This window comes from Tympanuchus pallidicinctus, unplaced genomic scaffold (genome assembly GCF_026119805.1).
Source record: "Tympanuchus pallidicinctus isolate F22 unplaced genomic scaffold, pur_lepc_1.0 scaffold18, whole genome shotgun sequence".
Lineage (NCBI taxonomy): Eukaryota > Metazoa > Chordata > Aves > Galliformes > Phasianidae > Tympanuchus > Tympanuchus pallidicinctus.
Genome location: NW_026294699.1, coordinates 6,258,909 through 6,282,019, shown reverse-complemented (window position 1 = coordinate 6,282,019; position 23,111 = coordinate 6,258,909). Strand labels below are relative to the sequence as shown.

At 43.5% G+C, this 23,111-nt stretch overlaps 1 long non-coding RNA gene across 1 annotated transcript in view; it reads right to left on the bottom strand.

Moving 5' to 3' along the window:
* The window catches only part of LOC128079311 (uncharacterized), a 52,393-nt gene extending 29,841 nt beyond the window's left edge, over window positions 1-22,552 (bottom strand). The window contains exons 1-2 of the long non-coding RNA XR_008206069.1: window positions 22,315-22,552; window positions 2,167-2,309 (exon numbers count right to left, since the gene is read on the bottom strand). This is a non-coding gene — a long non-coding RNA (uncharacterized LOC128079311). The remainder of the gene's footprint in view (window positions 1-2,166; window positions 2,310-22,314) is intronic.
* Window positions 22,553-23,111: the final 559 nt, after the last annotated feature.

Here is a 23,111-nt window from a genome sequence, read left to right as displayed (position 1 = left end):
TTCCACCTCCCTCCTAGAGTTATATAAGCACTAAAGCGCCTTTGGTACATTTGTGTAACATGTATTGTGCTGGGTGACTGATCTTCCAAACTGAAGTTATCAAGCAGGTAAAGGCAGGCTCAGTGAAGAAGCAGACTCACTCGTACTGCACGTGTGATCCCCACATGAGGTGCCAAAGGCAGTCTGAAGGACTTAGTTCAACTAGCTTGTCCTCAACGAAATGAGCACTGTAACCTTCGTCTAGTTGCTCTCAATAAGAACATGCCTACTCTTAGGACACTAGGCCAGCCTGGTAAGACAAACTAGTCCCAGTCGATATTTTGCATTGCTGAAAATGATTTTAGCTTTCCTTGTGAGCCATTATCTAGAAGGCTGCCAGCTGCATATTTTGCACAATAGAAACAATGTAGGCAGAGTATCTTTTAAAAAGCAATTTAAGAGCAAGGCATTGCAGACAGTTGACACAATCCAGTGACTTCTGTCTACAGTTTGGCCTTTCCTTTTCCCCATCTCTGCTCCTGGGCCATCGAATCCCACCTCATCCTTTGTAATGTCTCCTAAACCCTTTAAGAGCCAAGACAATCTGCTAATTCAGGGATAAGTCCAGTGATTTCACACTAGGGAGCTGAAATGGCTAAAAGAAGCATCCAGAAATGCCAGAAAGTGCTAAATTATGGCAGGAATATGTGGCTGGGATAGACTGTAATCTTTCAAGCTTTTAGTAGAATTTGTTGTTCTGTTACTTGTGTTAACCTCCGTACTGCTGTATATAAGAAACTCCTTTGTGTATTAAAGAACATTGAGAGCTTCTAGGAAGAACCAGCTCCTGTTTGCTTGTCAGATCTGGCAAATCAGTCATGTAGAACATCAACAAAAGACAAAATTCCCAGTCTACATCAGAGCCACTGAATGGCTGTTGTGGGAGTGTACCGTTGAGTTTGGCAGGATCAAATTGGAAATAAAACGCTGAACTGACAGCGTGTATCCAACAGCTGAGAGAAATTGGAGTCTATTAGTAAGATAGGAGCCACAAATGAACATGTAACGTGACTGCTTTTGTTAATATTCCACATAGAGGGAACGGCCTTCCTGCCAATAGAAGTCTGCCAAAGAAAGAGATGAGTGCAAAACGTATCTTCCTGGAGCGTGAAGGGAGAGAAAGTTAAATTTAAACACTACACTCAGACTTCATTGGAAAAAAAATTAAAAAAAAAAAAAAAAAAAAAAAGAAAGAGCAGAAATGGATGCAATTAAAGTGTGGTATTTATGGAGTAAAATAAAAAACTGAGAGAGAACGAAAGCATGCCACTGATTAATCCAAGAACATTTCAGATTTACAGTGAACTGCATTAATAAACAATTCATAATTAAGTCCTCAGTTTCCCCTGTTCTTTTTTAAGCAAAATTCCCATAGAAGTTGTTGCAGAGATCTGACAGCTATTGCAAAACTGAATTCAAAAGAGAACACAAAAAGATTTAAGTTTGAGCTGAAACACACCTCTTGCACAAAAAACAACTGGCTAGAGGAAACCAGCCTATTTTATTGGTGTAATGACATCTATGAATAAGAATTCACAAGCCTCCTGCATTGGGTCAGACCGAACGAGCTACTTCATGTGTAGGGCACAAATTTCTTTTAAGAAATGGGGAAAGGCTGCTGCTGAGCAAGAGCCTGAGGATCTCACGCAAGGGCCATGGCAGCGGAGGGAAAGAAACAGAGCTTGTGAAGATTTGGACCTCAGGGCAGGAAAAGAACAGCAGAAGCTTTCCTGAACCTGCAAAGAAGCAAAACTGCAGGGGCAACAACAGGTACATAACAGGGACTGACACAAGGCTTCCCCTGCATTACTCCAAACATACACTGGATGACTTCAGCAAATGGTAAATACAGGCACACAAGTCAATACTGAGTTCTTGGAAAAATGGGAAGAGGAGGAAGGGTGGGGGGAAGCAACAGTAACTTTTTTTAAAACTTACTGGAATCCAAAATCATCGTCAGAGAAAGTGTGTTTGGTTACTAGAGAACGAAGGTGATTGTTGCAATCTGCCTGTTAGTAATTCCCTGAACAGAGGAGCAGCCTTAAGGCCAGTGCACACTTATTTTCTTGCATAGGAGCTATTAAACCCTTCCACCTTGCTTTTTATAATAATTTCTTACAATTTTACCTTTGGATCATATCAGAGGTCGGTGTGTCTCCAAGAGCAAGCCGAGAGCAGCAGTGAGCATCTCAACAGGGAATGTTTTCCTCAGGCATGGGAGCAGCAGGGAGGAGAGGGCTGATGCTTCTGCTGTGCTGTGGTAACTCCTGCTGGGTGAAGAAGATAGCATAGATTTAACGAAGGGGAAAAAGGGGCTACAATTATGCTGCTAGATCTGACTCAGCTAAACAACTGCATTCTCACAAGATGGCCTTGCTTCATCCCAATGCAACCAAATAAAATTTTGTATGGCTGGGAAAAGGTAAATTCTCTTTCCCACTGTGTAATGACACACATCTTTGACACAAAGATCCTTACTAGCCTCGTACATGCATCTCTATGGTCTGTTTTTAGCAGGACCTGTTATGTCTATGCTTTCTAAGGGTGCTGCACCCAGAGCAGCAAAAACTTCAGCTCTCCTAGGACACACAAAAGGGACATAAGGCAGAGATTTATTTATGCCCATATGTGTGCAAAAAGTCATAGCACAATCTGTATGAGAAAGCGGGCAGTGACCAACAAGTGACCAACTGACATGAAATAGGACACTACCATACAACAGCAAAACGTTCCCAGCAAAGCTCTGGATAAGTGACTGATCAGCTTGTGAAAATATTTTAATTGGATTTCACAGCTTGAATGGAAACATGCAACACGGCACTTCTATGCAACACCCTCTCTCCATGCTGACAGTGCTGTAACAGCCAATGCTGCTAAGCAGTTGTTTCAGAAGAGATACAGGAGGTCAGCTCAACACAGAGATGACTGTAACTTTCAGTAAAGCACCCGCTCAGCGAGCCGAGCCTGGGATGTGTTGTGCTTTTGTAGTTCAAAGACAGCGTCTCTGTGTGCGCGCTTGGCTTTTAACACCACCCTTCCATGTGATTAAAGAAAGCCACAAGAAAGAGGTTTCTACATTATTACCTCTTCCTGGAAAACAAACCTGCCCGTTTCCCCGAAGTTTGCTGGTACAGAATTATACAGCTTTAAAGGCACCCAGACATTTTGGCTGCCCATCCACTTGCTGTCGTCATTATCTCTGCGTTACTTTACCTGGAACTTAACAATCCCTTGTTCCCTCTCCTCCTGGTTTTCAGTAACTCTTCAAAATGAAAATCAATAGTCTTCCTTTTACCCCAAGGTACAACTTTCAGATAATCACGTCTTATTGTGCAGCAGCCGCTTGGAGCCTCTGCAGCAGAAATAGCCCTTGGATGAAGAGTTTCCAGTAAAGAAGCTGTCTTTTTCTAGCATCTCACTGTTTAGTCATAATATTGGTTTAGACCAACACAGGGTTTTATCAGGTGTTACCTCAGTGGCAAGGTTAAGAATACTCAAAGATTTTTTTTATTATTATTATTTCTTCGTATTAGAGACACTAAATTATCAAAGATCTTTTGAGTCAATGGATTTCGTTCTTGTCAGCCCTCTAATTAAAAGAAAATAACCTCAATGCTCTTATATTAGGAGAGCTACATGTGTAATTTCAGTTTCTGTTTTGCTACTAGCAAGCTTGTAAATGGGTTATAGCAAACTTACTTCTGATTTACGAAACCTGTCATCATGATGGATAAATGAGAGGTCTCAAGAAACCCCCCGCATTTCCCTCCCGGGAAGCGTCAGGTTGAAGAGGAAGAACCAGTGTTGCAAAACTCCAGATGCAGTTTAACACATTTTCTCAGAGGACAGTGCCAGAGTCTTAGCTGCTGCAGCTCTGGGGCAACCTGCCTGATGCAACCGTGCTGCGGGAAGGGCTGGATCCTTCCCTGGAGGTGCACGGCACAAACCCAAAGAGCCGCATGCTGGAAGTGAATGTGCTATGGCTGATGCTTCCTATAATCCAAATGGCCCAAAACATCACATGATCTCAGAGGGAAGCCAGGCTGCATTATGCACAAAGCTTGTGAAGTGCTGGCATTATGAGTGGCACCTGGAGAAGATGGAAGGGGTATATTCTTAGAAATAGGGTTACAGAGCTGCAGGACAGGAAGGTGTGGGCAAAGGGTTGCAGCAAATCAAGCTGCAGCATTTTATTTGGGGCATTTAAAAAAATAAAAAAAGTTTGGCTCATCTGCTTTTTGAAATGTTATCTGTATACTTATGGTACAGATCGAGCGATGGCTTTGTGGTTTATTGCAGTACAGCATTACAAGTGCAACTCACTGTCCCTTTGTCCATCAGACAAGAGGCACCCTGCAAAGCATTTCCTTTCTCCTCACCATCAGCAAGCATGGGCTGTTTCCTTAAGTTTCCTCTCTTTAAATTTTGATTGAGTGTCTTGCCATAATCGCAGAGCGAGCCAGCAAGAGCAGAAGGAGCAGCTGAAGATGGGAATTTTGACTATACTAGAAATTCAAGAGATACAAAACATTCCTTTAAAAGACTCATAACCATAATGCATTTTGTGATTGAATTATTTTAGGTAATCTTAGATTTCTAACAGGAAACTGTTGTAATTTTCCTTGCCTTTTCCCTCTGAGACTTCTGCTATTATGTAGAGAAAAATGGGGTTTACAAGCAAAGTGCTAAAAAAAAAAAATAAACAGTAAAACCTGTTACCATTCTCAATATTCAGTTGGGCCAAGAGGCAGCCTTCAGTACCAACAGACATCCCAAAACTTTCCCCATTATTCCCTGGCTAAAGAATGCTCTCCTTCAAAAAGCTGCAGTGAAACTATCCTTAAGACAATTTTGTGTGCAAGGAAGGTCTCAAACCTCAGTGAAATGCATCCTTGGTGGGACACTTGAGGATTTAATAAATGGATTCATGTGATGTCAACAAAACAATAGCCTGAAGAGAAGCTGGTGGCAGGTTTCAAACACAGCTCTGCCTCTGGAGGAGAAAACTACAGCTAATCTCAGCAGGAAGAGTGGTGCATAGGTTTTCTTTTTCCTCTAGAGAGTCACATTCAACGTGAATGGTTCAGGCTATGAGAGCACCAGCTACAGCAGCCTATTTGTATTTTAAGATTTTTTTCCTCCACATACATTCACTCTGGTCTCCCCTGATACACAGGATCACAGTGTGGCTGAGGCTGGAGGCACCTTGGGGTCCCACAGCCCCAGCACTGCCCCGGCAGAGCCTTGCAGAGCAGGGACCATCCCCATGGGCAGGCAGCTTTGGGAGAGCTCCAAGGAGGACACCCCACAGCCTCTGGGCAGCCTGTGCCAGGGTTCTGGCACCGCACGGCAGTGCTGTCTGATGGGCAGAGGGAACCCTGTGCTCCAGGTTGTGCCCAGTGCTGCTGGGTACCACTGGGAAGAGCCTAGGAAAGCAAGGCTGTGGAGTCCAGGGAAAATGCAGCACTTTAAATCATTTGCTAGGCAGATGGGAGAGAGCTTAGGCAAGAGGCTTGAGAACAAGGTAAAGAAGAAGCAAACCTCTCTTTAGTGCACATGCATGCTGATTATACAGTCAAGAATACATATAAAGCTAGAGATCTATGTAGCAATAAGTCACTCAGTTGGGTGTCTGCTCATTCAAACCAGAATTACGCTACATTGCCCACAATCCATTAGAGACAGAACTGCTTAATTGAAAACAATCTAGTGAGAAAATCATTTTGCTCAGATGTATGTGGCTGACACAGTCCCAAAATAGCCTCAGTAAAACTCAGTAAGCTAAACGAGTATCCCTGTCAATGTCGATTTCTGCAAAACACAGAACTGAAATCACTTCAGTGGCTGTGATGACCACTAATTGGCACAAACACTGTTTACCCTGCTGGGAGATAAATGCAACACAGAAACAAAACATATCCCAATATTCTGCAGACTTGCCTGACCAGGGCAAAGCTGAAATGCTTTTTGATGGAAGTTTTGAAAATATTGATTCTAAGCTGAAATCTTTAACCAGGAGACTTGGGTCCAGATCTCTCCAGACTCCACTGTTTTCAGACCATGTCCAAAATTCAGTGAATGACTCTATGTGATGCTCAAGCGTTCTGAGTAAATGGCACCTACACTCATGTTCAAAAGTAATTTACATCTGACTTAAGTTTGCCTTTCTTCCTACATTCAGATTCCCTATTCTAATCATCACTTGCAGGTCACCCTTACCCACTCCTGAGGATCTGTGTGGTCACCGGTTGGAGAGGGGAGACTAAGCACCTAAGTACCAGAACGTCTCACTAACCGCAAAAGAGCTTGTTTTATGATCACAAAAAGCTAATCTGGAAAACAAACAAACAAACAAAAACCCCTCTGTTTTATTGATTCAATATGATAAAAAGCAGCCAAAGATAGTATTGCTCTTCTCTGCTCTCGGCAGGCTGCTCTAGTGGTTGGTGACCCTGCCCACGGCAGGAGGGTTGAAAGTAGATGATCGCTGTGGTCCTTTTCAACCCAGGCCATTTCATGATTCGTGTCATTTCCTGACAGGATACTTTGATGTTGCAATAGAAATGACAGGAATTGGCAATGGCTACAGACACAATCCACATCTTTGGAACACGTAACAAGGTCCAAAGGTGGCTAACATGATTATGAGTTAGTTGCAAATAGGAAGAAGGAAATATTTTGTTCATCATTAAAGGACAGAGAATTTCCTCCAAGATCTATTACCAGAAATACACAGAAATTATTGCTGCCATGCTGTAGTGCTGAGCCCAGCACTTCTCACCTATTTTTATTCCCTGCCTTGGACTATAGCTCACACACATCCATTCTCTCTGCCATGCAAGTTCTTCAGCCAGGTGGATATGCCCAGCAGCCATTCAGCTAAACCAGCAAGTGCACTAGCAAGATGTACTGGGGATGCTGTGGGGTGCTATTCCTGTCTGATTGCTCATTCAGACTGGCCTTCACAAGCTTTGGGTTGCAGCTCCTCTTGACTACTGTTCTCCCAGTCAAACTCTCAATTCTTCCCAAGTCTTCCACAGTACTACAACTATAAATAGTAAACCATGACCAGGACAGTGACGAGGTAGAGATTAAATAGAAGAGCAATAAAAAGAGAATTCGAAATCACCAAAATTAATAATAAAAATTAAGAACAACCAATCCAACCAACTGTGGTGCTGAGCTTAACTAGCTTGAGAAGATATCCCAGAGGAATGACACTTTGCTGGCAGTTAAAATTATTGAGGAAAAAAAGACAATCAAAGAAGCAAGTAGGAAACATTGCTGGAGGGAAGGAGACATCCTGCTGCAATGCCATGGAGATGTTGAACATCGTGTCTCTTCACTCTAGGACGAAGGAAGCCAATGTCGTGCTTGTGCCACTTGCTCCCATTGACTCTTATCTCCAGTTGGTATCAAGACTGTGTTCAGCAGAACACCTGCACAAAGTGTAACTCTGGTAAATCACCAACTGAAGTCACCTCTTCAGTAAATGGACCTATTCACAGCTTCCTGGGCATGTTTAATATAGATGGATATTTATACTCACATCTGATAGATCTGAATTTCTTAGCTTGTTTATACTTCCTTTGGAAAAAGCTATATTTATAGCAGCTTTTTATAGAACGTAGTCAATGAAAATAATATACAGTACTTTTATTAACTTATATCTAAAAGGACACAGCTTTAATATTTTAAGAGCAGAGGAAATGCACATAGGTCCAGAGAAGCAGAAAAGTGAGTGTTTGAAGAGACAATACAGAAAATGGAAGATCTGAGTTTGGAGTGTCTGCAGCGAACCGTGGAGCAAAAGGCTTGAGGGGACCAAAAGAGAACGTCATCCAGATGTGATCAAATAGGGATGAGAAGGAAATAAGAAAGAAGGTATGAAAAAAATTTAAAGTGCACAGATAAGGAAGAAGTGGCCTTGAGAATATAGCCATTAGAAAGCTATTATCCCTATTTTACTTGGGCATTTTTACTAAATATGATCTGCAGATGAAGAAAAAGCTGGAATTAATTTGAAAGTACTCAGCAAGATCTCCTGTCTGAGTCATAGGAGGACTCCCATTCTTCTGCATTTATTTTAGTATAATCGTTTTCTTGTTTTATTTTACTTTTTAATACCCACTCCTAAAACTGGGCTGAGTATTATGTAAGAAGCATGTAAAAGATGTTGGTGGGGAAAATATTACCGAATATCAGAATGTAAATACGTTGATTTCTGGAATGCTGACGTGTCCTATTAACACATGTTTCTAATTACCAGGGTTTGCAAAGGAGATATTCTGAGTGGTGAAGAAACTGTTGAAAGCCATATAGTGTGTCAGTTAACATAAGTGCTTATATGTATTTACGTAAGTAATACCCATGGAAGAGGAACACGTTGGCTAAACCTTCACGCTTCTGGTAAACCCCCTGGGAGCTGCACACTTGCTGTATGAGTTGATCTTTTAGGCAGACCTTTATTTTTGTCACTGTTGTAATGTGTTCAGTTTGAGTGGGACAAGATCAGAAGCCTTAGATCTGAGCGAAGTGAGAAAACAGATTTGTTCCCTTCTAGGAATATGTTGTCTTGCTGTGAACTGTATCACAAGACAAAGCGCACAGAGCTAGCAGGTCTCAAGGCACTATTTTGTGCAGCAGCCTGCTGAGGTTATCTCAGGGACATCTGCTGAACATGATCTGCTGTTAAACAAGCAAAGAGTATGGAGTCAGCTCTCCTCTACGGGTGGAATTAACTGTTCTAGCCTAGGACACAGCCAGCTCTGTGCACTTCTCACCACCTGATGCTGCTGGACTCCTTTTGTTACAGCCCTGAATGTGTGAACAAGGACTTCTCCATTCAGGCAGACATCAGGCTTTTCTCTGGGACCAGATGTAAACACCAGAAAGTAACAGCTTCATGCTCGTCATGAAGAATTTCTCACACATAAGAATGCTTCTGCTTGAAAACAGCTTTTTCCTTTTAAATTCTTGGTTCTCATTTATTGAAAGTAACAAAGGGAAGGCTTTATACATGCAGAACTAAAGTAGAGATATGGTTTTTGGGAAAAAAAAAAAATAATCCACTCATATTTTCCCTTATCCTAGGCAGCTGTAAGTCCTTAACACATTCACTCATTTTCTGCACACTTCACATTCAGACTCAGTCATTCAGGAAAAGAACATCCCTCTCTGAATTAGCATGCATCAATGTGCACCCCATCTCAATGCCTCTTACTCATGTCCTATCTCTGACAGAGGCTGCTGACATTTTCTAAACAGCCTACCAAGCTGCTTATCTGCATGAGATGAAACCAGGCTTTGTCTTAAAGGTTTTTGAACTGATTCAAAGGAGTTTGCATATCTACTTAAGACAGCGTCCCGTGCATCCTTCCTCAGAGTGATCTGGAATATCCCAGAAAGTACGAAGTACCAGGCAGGCACCAGCTGTCCTAAGGGTCAGCTTCCGGTACGCGCGCACCTCTGTGGCACACGCAGCAGTCTGACCTACGGGAAGCACAGACTGTTCACAAATTATGGAGTGCTCAGCTGGCACTAACGAGAACTTCAGCCAGGAGAGTACACTGCGTGCAATCAACAGCAGCTTACCAGATGTTACAGTACTCTATGTAAGAGATAAGGTTAAAGATAACACACGTGCTGCATGCTAAATGACTTAGTCAAACCCTTGCAGGAAACTGTTAATGCATCCTCTTCCAGGAATGTTTCCTGGGAAAAACAGCCAGCAATTCAGAGCAGAACCCTTCAATGCTGCCTCCATTTGCCAGCTGCAGCTTTGCTAGTGGCATGGAGAGTGGGAGTTAGTTTCCATTTAGTGTGTTTCCATGTTATAAAGGAATTCTATAGAAGAAAGGCATCTGCGAGTGGGAGCATGCTAAATTCTCCAAGCAGGGCTTATGGTTAGGAGTTAAAACTGAACTCACAAGCTCAAAAGGAATTTGAGAAAGCTCTGTAGCAGACATGGCCTGTCCTGATGCCCACTGCCAAGAGATATGAGGTTCTGAGGAAAGCTGTCCTCTCATAGCCCCAAAACAAGGCACAGAATGGCCAGGGTTGGAAGGGACCTCAAGGATCATGAATCTCCAACCTCCCTGCCACATGCAGGGCCACCAGCCTCCCCATTTAATACCAGACCAGGTTGCCCAGGGCCCCATCCAACCTGGCCTTGAACACCTCCAGGGATGGACGGGGCATCCACAACCTCTCTGGGCAGCTGTTCCAGCACCTCACCACTCTCTGTAAAGAATTTCCCCCTGACATCCAACCTAAATCTCCTCTCCCTCAACTTCAAACCATTTCCCCTTGTCCTGCTGTTATCTCCCCTTTCAAAGAGTTGATTCCCCTCCTGTTTGTAGGCTCCCTTTAGGTACTGAAAGGCTGCAATGAAGTCACCCTGCAGCCTTCTTTTCTCCAGGCTGAACAAGCCCAGCTCCCTCAGCCTGTCTTCATAGTGGAGGTGCTCCACTGCCCTGATCATCTTTGTGGCTCTCCTCTGGACCCTCTCCAACAGCTCCCAGTCTTTCTTGTACGGGGGGCTCCAGACCTGGACACAGTGCTCCAGATGGAGCCTCACAGGACTGCATGGGAAGATCACAATTTGATAGAGCTGCAAGATGGAGACATGAAGAATATAAATGTTGTTGAATACAAGTCAGCATGGATAAAAACAGCAGAATGGTTTCAATCTGCGGCTCGTTAACTGCAAAAACAAGCATGGCTGTATATAGTGACCTCAGGCTTGAGATGCAATTCGCAAATGGGATAAAGCCAGGGATAAGAGAAAAAACCACAGGGTGTCTTAGCACTTAAGAAAAACTGAGGAGACCACGCAGTGCTCCACATCTCTGAATCAGACCCTAGAAATTGATAGGATTTAATAAAATTTGAGAAACTTTACAGATTTAGATCCTGCTGGCAAACAAACCTTTTGTACCAGAGTCTCATATGTAGGGGTTTGTATTTCTCCCCTTGATAATGTTTTTGCTTGGGGGCATTGCTTTGTTTGTTTTTAAGAACAGACTGAGAATTTTCTGTCAACAAACATCATGAATCCATAGCGAATCTGAGCAACTTGGCAGCACTGCCAAGGTCACTGCATTAGGCAGGGTTTCTGCTGAGCATCCTGCTCAGCTCTTCACCCATGCCTTGTGGGTTGTCTAAGCTCAGGTACTTGGGTCCAGCTGCAATGCTGGGTGCCACACGACCTGCTGGAGCTTCCGCATGGCCTGCCCTTGCCTTCCTTTGAGAGCAAAGCAGTAAAACCCAGCCAGCTCACTGCCTGTCACCTCTCCTACCTGCTGCATTGATGTGGCTGCTAGCAAGGAGAGGAAACTGCTGAGCAAGGAGGAAAGCACTCAGTGTGGCCTGTAAAGAGAAGGGCCTCACACCCCCATTCTGATCACTGTGGCTGCAGATGTTGGGGTGACCAACCCTTGCTAATTAAAGAAATGATACAACTTCCTATTGCAAAAGTGTCAAAATGTTAAAAAAGGAGGCAAAACAACATAGGAAGAATGCAGCAGACTGTCAAATCTTGCAGCAGCCAAAGTAAAACTTAACTAAGTTCCAATTGCTAGCAAAATGACTACATTCTTCCACTTTGCAGGTTGGTAAACAACTTGCCCATGTCATCAGGTAGGTCAGTAGCAGACCAAAAGTGGGAGGTGTCAATTAAATAGTCGGGCCCTTGTGCACCAGGACACCAAACAATTTAGGCACATTTCATCTCACATGAAATCAATCAAAAACCCTTTGTGAAATTTGTGCCCTCAGGGTGCTCATTCCTTCCAATGGCCTATGCAGGGAAGTTAAGGTACGTGGTGCTGGCAGCTGATGGCCAGGGACTGGAATCCCACCCCAGCTCTCCTGTATCCAGAAGCAGGCACTGTGTGAGGGTGCCAGCTGCTTTCAGCTGCGCGTCTTGAGGAGGAAAGGAGAGAGGGGAAGAAGAAACACTGGAATAGGATGAGGGAGGCACTTTCTGAGAAGAACACAAAGAGTCTATTCAATCAAAGGAAAAAGCAAAGAAAAAGTAGCCTGAGGAAAAGTTAGTCTCTGCAAAACAATGGATCAAGCCAAAGAAGGAAAACACGAGTAGCAGAGGCATATGGTTCATTTCAGTCTTTGTGTTAGTACACGTAATTTATAGGATTTTGAATTTCCTTTCAAGGAAATCTGCTATTCCTATCAATGCCTTCTCTTCTGAGAAGATTTCCAAGCTTAGAGCAAAGAAGTGCCAGCATCCTGCTCCTTAGCTAGCCTCTCCAGATGTCATCGATCCCTCGTTTTCCTCAGAAAGCCACTCACAGGCACACACTGCCTGCTCTCTGCCAAGCACGCATCCCTTCAGGTGATCTGATCAACTAGGCTCCTGGCTTTGAGTATTGACCCTCACCAACCAGCCCCTGCATTGAGGGGAGGTGGGGAGAATGCTTTGTTTCTGCAGGGATTAAAACTGAAGTTTGGAATGAGAAATTCAGTTCCCTTTTTTTTTTTTTCAGCTTTGAGGTTTTAGTTGCGCATTAGTTATAATGACATTGGGTCCCAAGAGAAGGCTTAGCAATAAGCCACAAATGAGCAGGGAGTAGCATGACCAGTACACCAGCAGAGCTTTCAGTGCTCTGCAAGGAAATCTTCCCTGGGTACTGATGGAATGCACTCAGTAAAATATGGCATGAGCAACAGGGACCTCCCACCACTGGCATGCACTCAGCAAAGGACACCATTTTGGTAATTAGCTGAAAGCAATTTTATTAGTGTCCTGTAGCTGACTGCTGTGGGTGTCTGCATGGAGTCACAAGTTACCTTCACTGATCTCGTGTACAGGCAGGGTTAAGTAAGACTGAGAGGATGTTGTAAATCTCCTATTTCTTGACGCCCTTCCAAGCTTGTTTGCTCTGACTGTCATATACTTCTGTGCTTCCCAAAGACACCTTCCTTCTGTCACCTGTATTGCTAAATTCTTGTTTGCAACATCCATTATCTCTTCATTTTTATTTCCTTTATCACTAAAAACAAATGAAAGGAGTGCAACACATGCAGACCTTGCAGCCGCTGTGCAGGAATTCAGCTTGTGAAGCTCTGTAGCTGTTCCAGCTGAGATGACCAGGATGCAAAAATTGTACCATGAATCAACACCCTGATGTGTCACACATCTCCATCTCACGCACACTCAAACCCTGTCTCAGCCTCTTCCTCTCCAGAAAAGGGCGAAGCCTTCGCAACTTCCAACACAGCCAGTATGACATATGTACATGATTTTACAAACTTTATTTATAAAAGGCTCAGAATCTCTCCATCCTTAAATTATGATTTAAGGGTGGGGATGTTATTTCACTAGAAAACAAATCACATGCTATAACTTGACAGCAGGCTTTAAAAAGAAACCACCCTGCAGCAGCTGGAGCAACTGACTAGATGTTTTCCTCCTGATCTTACAGGTTGGCCCCAGAAACGAAGCTGATGAACAGAGCTGAGCCAGTGCCAAGTCATTGTTACACCAGAACTAACACTGAGTCCTGCTCCTGACATAACACAGCCCTCCCACACAAGATAAAATCCAACAGCAGTTGGGATCTCTGTCAGCACCAAGTCTATTTCATTCACGTGTCCAGAGATTTATGCCTGTGTTTTGGGGGGGAGGGGGAGAGAAAGAATGCCGTAGTCCCATTTTTTCTCTCAAGAAAGACTGATGTAGCTGATATGGTAAAGCATACTAAAAGATCCAAGCAGGCTGTCAAGAATAAGGAAGAGGCTACAGTCTGCTGAGACCAAGTGCGGCAGAAGACCACTAGGGCAATGCTCCTATTGTTATTTGTGGTCAGTGGGTAAAATCATCATCTCAGCCTGAGTTCTTCATCTCCTGGGCTCAGATTCAGGAAAAAATGGAGCTGGATTTATAATCTGAGAGGAAGAGGAAAGTTTTTGCTCTTCTCTGCATCTGCCATAAATGACTGGTTCCCCATGAAGTGCAGCCAGAGAGTGCTGAAGGCAGGATGGTTGCATGCAGGGCCACGTGCCTGGCAGCAAAAGCCAGGCCAGCTCTTTCCTTGGAAGAGATGCCAGCAGGGCCACAGCTTTGGGCCAGTGAGATAAGAACACCAGCAGCCATAGGGGAGATTGCTAAGTGCCTTAGGGTCAGGAGGAGGAGAAGCAATGACTCACAACTGATCCTAGCAGTCCTTGACTCACTGGGCCTGGGAAGATCTGCCCAGTAAGATGGAGGAAAGATTCCATTGCGATCTTCCCTCCCCTTTTCCCCACATTTCCCTGCCCCCAGCCTCAAACCTGGTGCTCAGCTCCGACATTCATCCTCAAATAACTCCATAATGCTGTTCCATTCATCCTCAAATAACTCCAGTGAACTCGTGCCGCTCGAAGCAGGCATAAACCCAACGCCCTGGAATAACAACGCAGCTCCAGGAGGTGTGCACAGATGAGGCCTGCAGACAGGAGCAGCACCTCCTCACAGACTGCCTCAGCTCCCAGGAGAGGGCTGAGCAGCGCTGGGCCCCGACACGCAGCCTTCGCTAGCAAGTCAGATTTTGCTTGGAGCTTTGTTCTCAGCTCAGTTTTGGGAGAAGTGGCACAAAAGACAGCACTCCCACTGCCTGACTTCTGTTCAGCCTGGAGCTCATGCTCTGCAGCTTCCCTGAGATGCGACTGGTGCCGGGTTTCCTCTGCTGAGGTGCAGGCAGCAGGGAGGGAATCACTGTGCTGTTCCACAGTGCCCCAAGTTACCACTACGCAGCCACTCAGAGACGCTTTGGGCCTGTCACTAACTTGGCCTGCGTTCCTCCAGACCCTTCATTCCAGCAAGCACAGAGGAAGCTCACAATCAATGCCCTGGATTTGCCCTTGGTTCAGCATTCAGAGCCTCAGCTTGCCAATCCCAGGATTTCACCTCTACCAGTGTGTTTTGTTCCTTAATTAAGCTGTTAAATACCCCCAGTTTCTGGGGGCTGAAGGCTCAAAGGCCATCAGTAACACCAGACACAGACATCACAGCTCATCCTACACATACTGCAGTAAACCACTGGTCTCTGTGCAGATGCATCTGTGTGTCTCCAAGAAGCGTTGTATAAACACCAGCAAAAGCCATATAAGTACTTTATGTTTTGAACTAGCATACCACTTTCCACCTGATGATAGGAAAGGATTTGGTAGCATTTCAGAAATGGGATTCTGGATTCCAGCCCCTGGAAATGTCCCCACTGCCTACAACGCCCAGCCTCACTCACTCCTGCTGTTGGCCTTGTCCTTCCCAGTATCAGCCACACACCCAGCACAGCATCTCCAAGATCAACAGAACGTAAAGCAGATGTCCTTTCTCTGCCCACTGCCAGCATTGCTGCTCCCTCCAGAAGCCAGGGGAGGTCCTTCTTTTGCCGTTGCGCATGGAGGTGCACATGATAGCTTAATTTTGCTGTTTCACCAGTCCACTGCTTCAGATAACTGCTCGGTTTATACCTGAGCAGACTCTTGTAAAGATCAGCATTTCTGGCCAGATATGCAAGACACGAAATACAGAACAAAGGGATCCTTTGGAGAGCCAGCAGTGGTGGTAGAGCTATAATAGGAACTCAAGTGTCCTGATATCCAGCCCCTTTAACTGCTTTTCTTCTGTTATCATTAGTACACGTTTGATCCCCAGACTTTTCTGAATTTGACCTCCTTCCAGTTTCCTTTCCCAGGTCTTTGATACCATCGTACTCCAATTTTCCAGTCTCAGCTGTAAGGCATGTATTTCTCAGGTGAAACCTTGCATGGAAGTATGGCATTATGGATATAGGATGGTTTTCACTGTACCATCAACTGCTGTGCTGAGATCCTGCTTCTCAGGTTGCTTTCAGTCAGAACTATTTATCTTGGGATAGCATTGCATCATCATACCTCATTTTTTTTCTTAACATCTCTGCATTTTATCACATTGCCCTCTACCTCCCAAAAATTTCTTTATTACAGAAAGTTTAATTGATAAAAGAAAAAAATAAATCAGTGAGACATTTGGACTGCCATAAGGGAAACAATAGTACAGGCCTCTAAATGTGAGCAATTGATTTATGTTACGCTGCTCAATCCATCAAGGTGCTCCAAGAGTCCAGGGTGCTTCCATCCCTTCTACTCCTGCACATCTGTAACCCAAGGCATTTCTGTAACTCGTCCTCATTTCCAAGAAGTGACCTGAATTTTCTATGTCTCCTTAAAGTATTTCATGAAAACCAACTATGTGCGTTATTACTAATACGTGGTTAAGGCAGAAGATCTCTGACATGGTGAGGATGAGGCAGAGGGGAAAGAGAAAGCGGTAGATGAAGACACCAGAGTGAAGGAACTCACTGCGGCCATGCAGGTGGCACAGTGACAAGCACTCAGCTTGCCAGTGATTGCTAATCTAAAATAGCTAATGATTCAAAATAACTCTCTTATTAATGCACTGGGAGCAGAAAAATGCTGCCTCCTGCAGGAAAGTAGATCAAGGGCTCCCTAATATAGGTGCGTAACTTTGAGAGTTTGTTTCCTCAGTCTAAGGATAGAGCCTTAAAATCTCTTTATCTCCTAGAGACTAGGTCCTTTCTGTCACTCAGTGCCAGCACAGGAAGCTGCAGAAGGCACGGTTTCAGAAGCTAGCTTGTGTTTAGTACAGAAAAGGTTACCACAGACATGACATAAATCGTGTGTAGAACCTATTTTACTCATGTATATAGATCAAGCCTTACACAAACACCTGAAAAATCCCTTTCAATAAATACAGCCTATCCAAAAATGCTTGCTTCCTGTAGGGTCCTGTCAGTCAGGATTAGAGTTCAAATTCCCTGGCAGAAAAAGATCTGTTCCTGCTCTCCTTCTTCCAGCAGTAACGTTACAATAAATCTCACCAAACCTTAAGAGCTGTTCAAAGAAATGCAGCATGTAAAAATCCCTTTGGATTCGGTAAGGGTGATAATGCTTGACCAACTTTAAAAACTTCTACCATGGCTGGCCTGGTTGATGAAGGGAGAGCAATTGGATATTGTCTATCTGGCCTTCAGTAAGGCTTCTGGCAGTCTCCTGTGAGACCCATCCACACAGCTAAGCTGCTAATGGGCAGACTGGAAAGTGGCTCAATAGTCAAGGCCAGAGGGTAACAGCCAGTGGCACAAAGCTTAGTTGGAGGCCAGTAACTAGCAGCATAATCCAGGGGTCAATACTCTGACCAGTCCTCTTTAACATCACTAATGATCTGAATGATCATTCATGGCAGTGGTAAATAAAGAATACTGTTTTGGTAGCTAGGAACCTTCTGACACTTGTTCTCAAACTATAGGCATCCTGAGAGTGGTTCCACAGCGTCACCATTTTCAGCAATGGTTATCATCCATTTTACATGCAAGAAGCTCACGTGTTTTCCTTCCTGTGCAGATTTTAGCTTTGAAAACTGCATCACACCCACTCTTCTTCACTGCTCTACTCAATAGCATTCATACAGGCAGACTGCTTGGTAGCATAACCCGCTCTGTAACGTACCAGGACAAATATGACATAACATTGCTAATTCCAAGAAAAAGCACCTTTACACATCCTTATCTGAGCTGTATTTAAACAGGACGACAACACCAACACGATGTAATCCCAGCAGATGTATGTAACTGTTGACACACCTCATAATTATCAGACCACAAACTATTCTATATCCTGACTGTACAGTGCTGCCAAACTTTCTATCAAGCTTCTTAGGAAACTACTACTCCCAACAATGGCTTAAAGAGCCAAGAAGTATAATCACTTAAAATACTTATGGGAGCTGCTCAGTCTGGGAAACCAAATTCTGTACATAGAGATATCTGAAATACCTAGAAATGTTTGGGCAACAAGACTGCAACAGCTTCCAGGGGAATTTAAATCAACTATTAGTATTCTTACCACAAAAGTGTTCTTCACAGCAAAAATAGTTCCTTAGGAAAGTAAAGGAAGGGAAACTTCACAGAGTGCTGGGTGGCCCAGGAAGCTGCGGAGTGGCAGCTGGCTGAGGATGCAACATTTTGTCTCATCAGGACACCTTATTCCTGATCTTCATTAAAAGAGGCATTTTGCAGTTGTCTGAGCAGTATCCCAGGTTTTTTAATCAAAAACTCAATAAAGGACTAAATGCAGAGGGATGGCCAGATACTGACTGGTTTTGAGGCGAGTAATAAAAACTAATAGACTAGTCATACTTTATGAGAGAGCAGTCAGAGGACCACCAAGAGATTGCACAAGAGAAAAACATCCTCAGGAGCTGTATTAGCTCATGTTAACTTACTGTGCAATATGCTGAACCCAAGAATCAACCTGGGCTCTACAGCATGTCTGCACAGTGATGCATTCAGGTGAGCACAGTTCACCCCAAGCAATACAAGCCTAAACTTTCAGTGACCAACACACAATTTGCACTGATTTCCTGACCAACATGCCAAAGCTCCCACTCAGTCAGGAGGAAATAACTCCTTGAGATTTTGCAGGACTTCCCTTAGATATTGTCATAGCATTCAGCATGGCTGAGACTAAGCCCAGAAGGGGAATTTTCTGTGGACTTCTACAGAAGCATCAAGGTCTCGCCTTCACTCTGAAAGGCTGCCTTCCAATCAGGGGTCCAAGAAGGTAAAGGACACCAAGTTTACATCAAGACAGACTCTTCAAGAAGCCACCCACTGACTTTGGATGGTGGTTTACATGTAACAATTTTATTCAAAAAGATTACCAAGATTAATTTTCCTTTTTCACCCCGGAGTGAATCCCCTGGAGAAATAAAAAGGTGAAACTCATAACTTTTGTCAGTTTGAGCTGTTAAATAAACAAACAAATAAATAAATAAATAAATTTTAAAAAATGCACAAAATGCTCTTTTCTTTTGCTTCACTGCTTTTCTTTTCCCCAAAGACTCTCCACTCAGGAATACCCAACAGGCTGCACACACATTCACAAGTAAATGCTATTACACCTTTCATGGACTTTGGTTTTAGTGAGTATTTATCCCCCAAATACCAACCTGAGGGCATTCTTAAGAGTTAAAATTCATTGAGACAGTATTTGGCCACTGTTTGCTCATCAGTGTTTCACTCCACAGCGCAGAGTTCAAGCCAGGCTGTGGTATGCTGGATGACATTATTTGAAAAGTTTTGAGAAATCCCATTAAAGCTTTTCTCAGTAACTTTCTGAACTTCTTTTTTCCTGGTCATCTGCCACATCATACTGCCCTCCAAACTCTTGCTGCCTTCTTTCAGAAATTTCCCTCTAATCTAGTGGAAACTAAAGTGCTTTTAAAGAGAAGTGACATAGATATACATACACGTGTGCGTATACCAAATTTATATAGGCTGAATTGGCTCATGCTTTCCACTCTCCAGCAGCTTTTCTGGCACAGTTTCTCTCTCTCTCTCCTATAAAGGTATCTGGGAAACATGGTTTGCCCTACTGCCTGTGATTTCTGTTGGCTTATTTCCAATATCAAAATAAAAGCAGAAATGGGAAAGAAAAATAGTTCACGTCCCAACATTCATGCCTTCTTTTGCCCTCACCTCCTCACCTAACCTACAACTAATGCACACTCTCAGAAGTGAAATTACACCTGGTGAATGGTTGTATCCCTTCTACAGAGCAGTCAGTACCCAGCCCTTTTTGTTCCCTTCCTTATCATAATCAAGTGCTGGCTTGAGCATAATTATGTCTCAGCATCGTTTTTGCAGCCTCACGCTTCGTTACAAAACCCTGAGCCATACCAGCTTTACCAAAGAAATCCATTTCCTTGTGACTCCAGGAAAAGATTGTCTGAAGCTCCAAATGTTCCCTGGCTTTGCATTATTTTGCTTACCAGTGACCAGGGACTTGGTCATAAAGGCTGCGCAGTCACATTTTATTGCCCAACACCAATTAAGAAAAGCAGATTTCACCACCTGATGAATCAGATACCGCTCCAATGTTACCAAATACTTCGATGACCAAGAAATTGTGCACTCATTTAACAGAATGAAAACAATTAGCAGAAACAGAAAGTGGATAGTCCCTCTTTTGGAAACAGTTCTTAGGGAATTTTGGTGATGATGTTAATCGGAAAGGAGGAAGCAGCAGCAATTTCAAAATAATTTTAAAAAATCACGTTAGTGAAGTCTCTGCTGATCATAATCCTTACTGTCAAGGCCAATCCACACAACTCCATCTACACCAGACGCACATCAATGCTGTAAGTCTATTTAAATGACACTAGCAGTGTAAGTCTATAATCCAAACTACAGACAGTGGGCCAAGCCACTCCCTGCACAACTGTTTACCCTCTGTACTTCAGGATGAGCCAACTTTTTTTCGCACTCCTCTTATCTCCTCTGACTGTTATTTCCATCTGCTGGCTTCCCTAGATTCTGTTCCCCCTCCCATCCCAGGGCAACCAGAAGCGTATTGGGAAAACACAGGAATGAAGATAGAATGGCTTGATTTCTTGATTTCTTGATTTGGGAAGAACCTTAACAATCACCTGATTCCAACCTTCTTCCCTGGGCTGGCTGCACCATCTTAGGCTGCCTAGGGCCCCATCAAGCCTTGAACACTCCCAGGATGGGACACCCACATCTCTCTGGATAGCACTGCCAGGGCCTCACCACCCTGAAGTCTGTTATGTATGTTATGTACTCACTGCTGCATTCAGGACGTAGGCAGTGCTGCACAAATGGTGTTGGTACAGTACTGGTGAAAGAAAAGAATGGCAGCTCATACAGCACTGACTGGTCAGGATTCCATTCTAGATAACTGTAAATACAGCCACGCTGGACTCAGGTCTTTTGGTTATATGGGTCATATGGTCCTCTTGCTCCCCAGCAGCAGCTTTCATGTGCTGATTCTAATTACACGAGATCAGAAACCTGCTGCAATCAGAAAGCCTCCACAGCATGCTGGCCTTTGGCTGCATGGATCTGCAGCTGCCTTCATAATAAGGGCAAGAATACAGAGGAGGATTTAAACTCATTAAATGTTTGAAGGTGCTGGGCTATAAATCATACTATAGATACACTGATTTGATTTTAATATTAGTATTTACTGTCACCTAACCTGTGCTTCAGAGTCCTGAGTTCTAATACAAAGCACTAAATAAGGAGTTTGGGTTCAAACAGGGATTACTATCTGCCTATGTCCAAATCCGATTACAGCCTAATGACCCACTGCGTTTTGTGCTTGATTCTAAATCCGTTTCTTTTTTCAGTTTTCTCTTCTTTCTTGGAACATAGAAGTGGTTATTTAAGCCTAAAGTGGGCTACATCCAAACTACAAAAATTAAGTTATTTCCAGGATGGGATTCAGGCTAAACACTCTGTAGGTTTGTGCTATTTGCTCACGTCACATCTTCAAAGTAGTTAAAACGCTAATAGACATATAGATATCTTAGTGTATCTATGGTATCACCTAATCTAAACTCAGCTTATGTTAAGCATGCATACAACAGTGAGAAACCAAAGAAGGTATCAGACTCATTAACTTACACCTAGTCATGTTTATCTTATCTTACAGTCACATTTATCTCAGTTTAATCTTCTGTCCAGAGTAACAGGTTGCCCAAGGAGGCTGTGGATGCCCCATCCCTGGAGGCATTCAAGGCCAGGCTGGATGTGGCTCTGGGCAGCCTGGTCTGGTGGTTGGCAACTCTGCACATAGCAGGGGGTTGAAACTTGATGATCACTGTGGTCCTTTTCAACCCAGGCCATTCTATGAGTCTACATATATACAAGCTATAGGTGCCTGAGTGCTAGTATCATTGCATTATACACAGGCAGAAAAAAAAAAAAACCAACAAAACAAAACAGCAGAAATAATTAACTTTGGTACTCTAACAGTGAGAGAAGGCGGCTTTCACAAAGCCACTGTGATCATTACCCTCTCATTAAGAGTTTCTGAAGTTAAGAACCTTTAAAAATACTAGTGCAATGATTTAAAGTGTGCCAAAGTAACACTAAACAGATCAAACTCTTTCAGAGAGACAGCAAGAGTACAACGAGGGGAAAAAAAGGGTCTAGGTGTGGGAGAAGTAATCCTTAGCTGCCTCACTAGACAGAGCAGACAGCTTCAGTTCCTACGTATGGGCAAGAGAAAGTAACTAGCAGCAGTGAGCAGAGTTTCCAGCTGTTAAATCCAAACTCACTTGTATTTTCTAATCTACACATAGGCACATAAGAATTCTTCTGTATTGTTTTTTGAGCTCAAAGGCATTTACGATAGCATAAAAAAAATACATCCTATAGATAAATACCACAAAAAGCTCAGGCTTACCAGGCTGCTCACTTTCACTGCAGGCACAGCTCCAGCACACAGATCAAGGAAACCAGCAGATGCAAAAGAATCTCAGCACGCAGAGCTCTGGGCACACACTTCTACAGCTTCTTTGATCACCCAGGTGCTGCTCTGCTCAGCTGTAGCCTATCTGCCATCTGGTACCCATCCACAGCTTTTCCTAACCTCCAGTAATTAAAGCCAGTGAAAAGTGCTTTCAGCTGCAGCATTACAGCCTGCTTGTGCCTACTTACCCACAAGTTAAAACAGTCATTGTTCCTGGTCCTTTAAATACTAAACACAAGACAGTGAGATTTTTTTTAATTATTATTATTATTACTATTTTTTTAAACTGATGTTAGCCTTTGCTTTTTTCTCAGGGAAGCTCAGGGCTGACTTACAGCCAATGGGCTGCACTGGGCAGCTGCCAGATGGCCATATCACCTCTCAGAAGAGGTTTCCCTTTCTAGCTGTCCTTGTTATTTATAGACAATAAGCAGTGCCTCAAAAAATAAAACAAAACAAAAACCAAACTGAAGGGAGTGAAGGGGAGGGGTAGCTTCAAGTTATTTGGGACTTCATTTAGCTGCTGCCTGATAAGTGTTTGCCAAGGTCTCTTTGAACAGCTTTTTAAAAAACTTCACAGTATCTGTGGGTGGGGGGTGGAGAAGAAGGGGGAAGATTGTCAATTATTCATAGCTCAGGAAGTCTGGAGATAAGGGAGAGGCTTTAATTTCAAAATAAAAGAACGCTTGGTCTGAGAACAGCCTGCAAAATAGCCAGCTTAGGAAACTGGA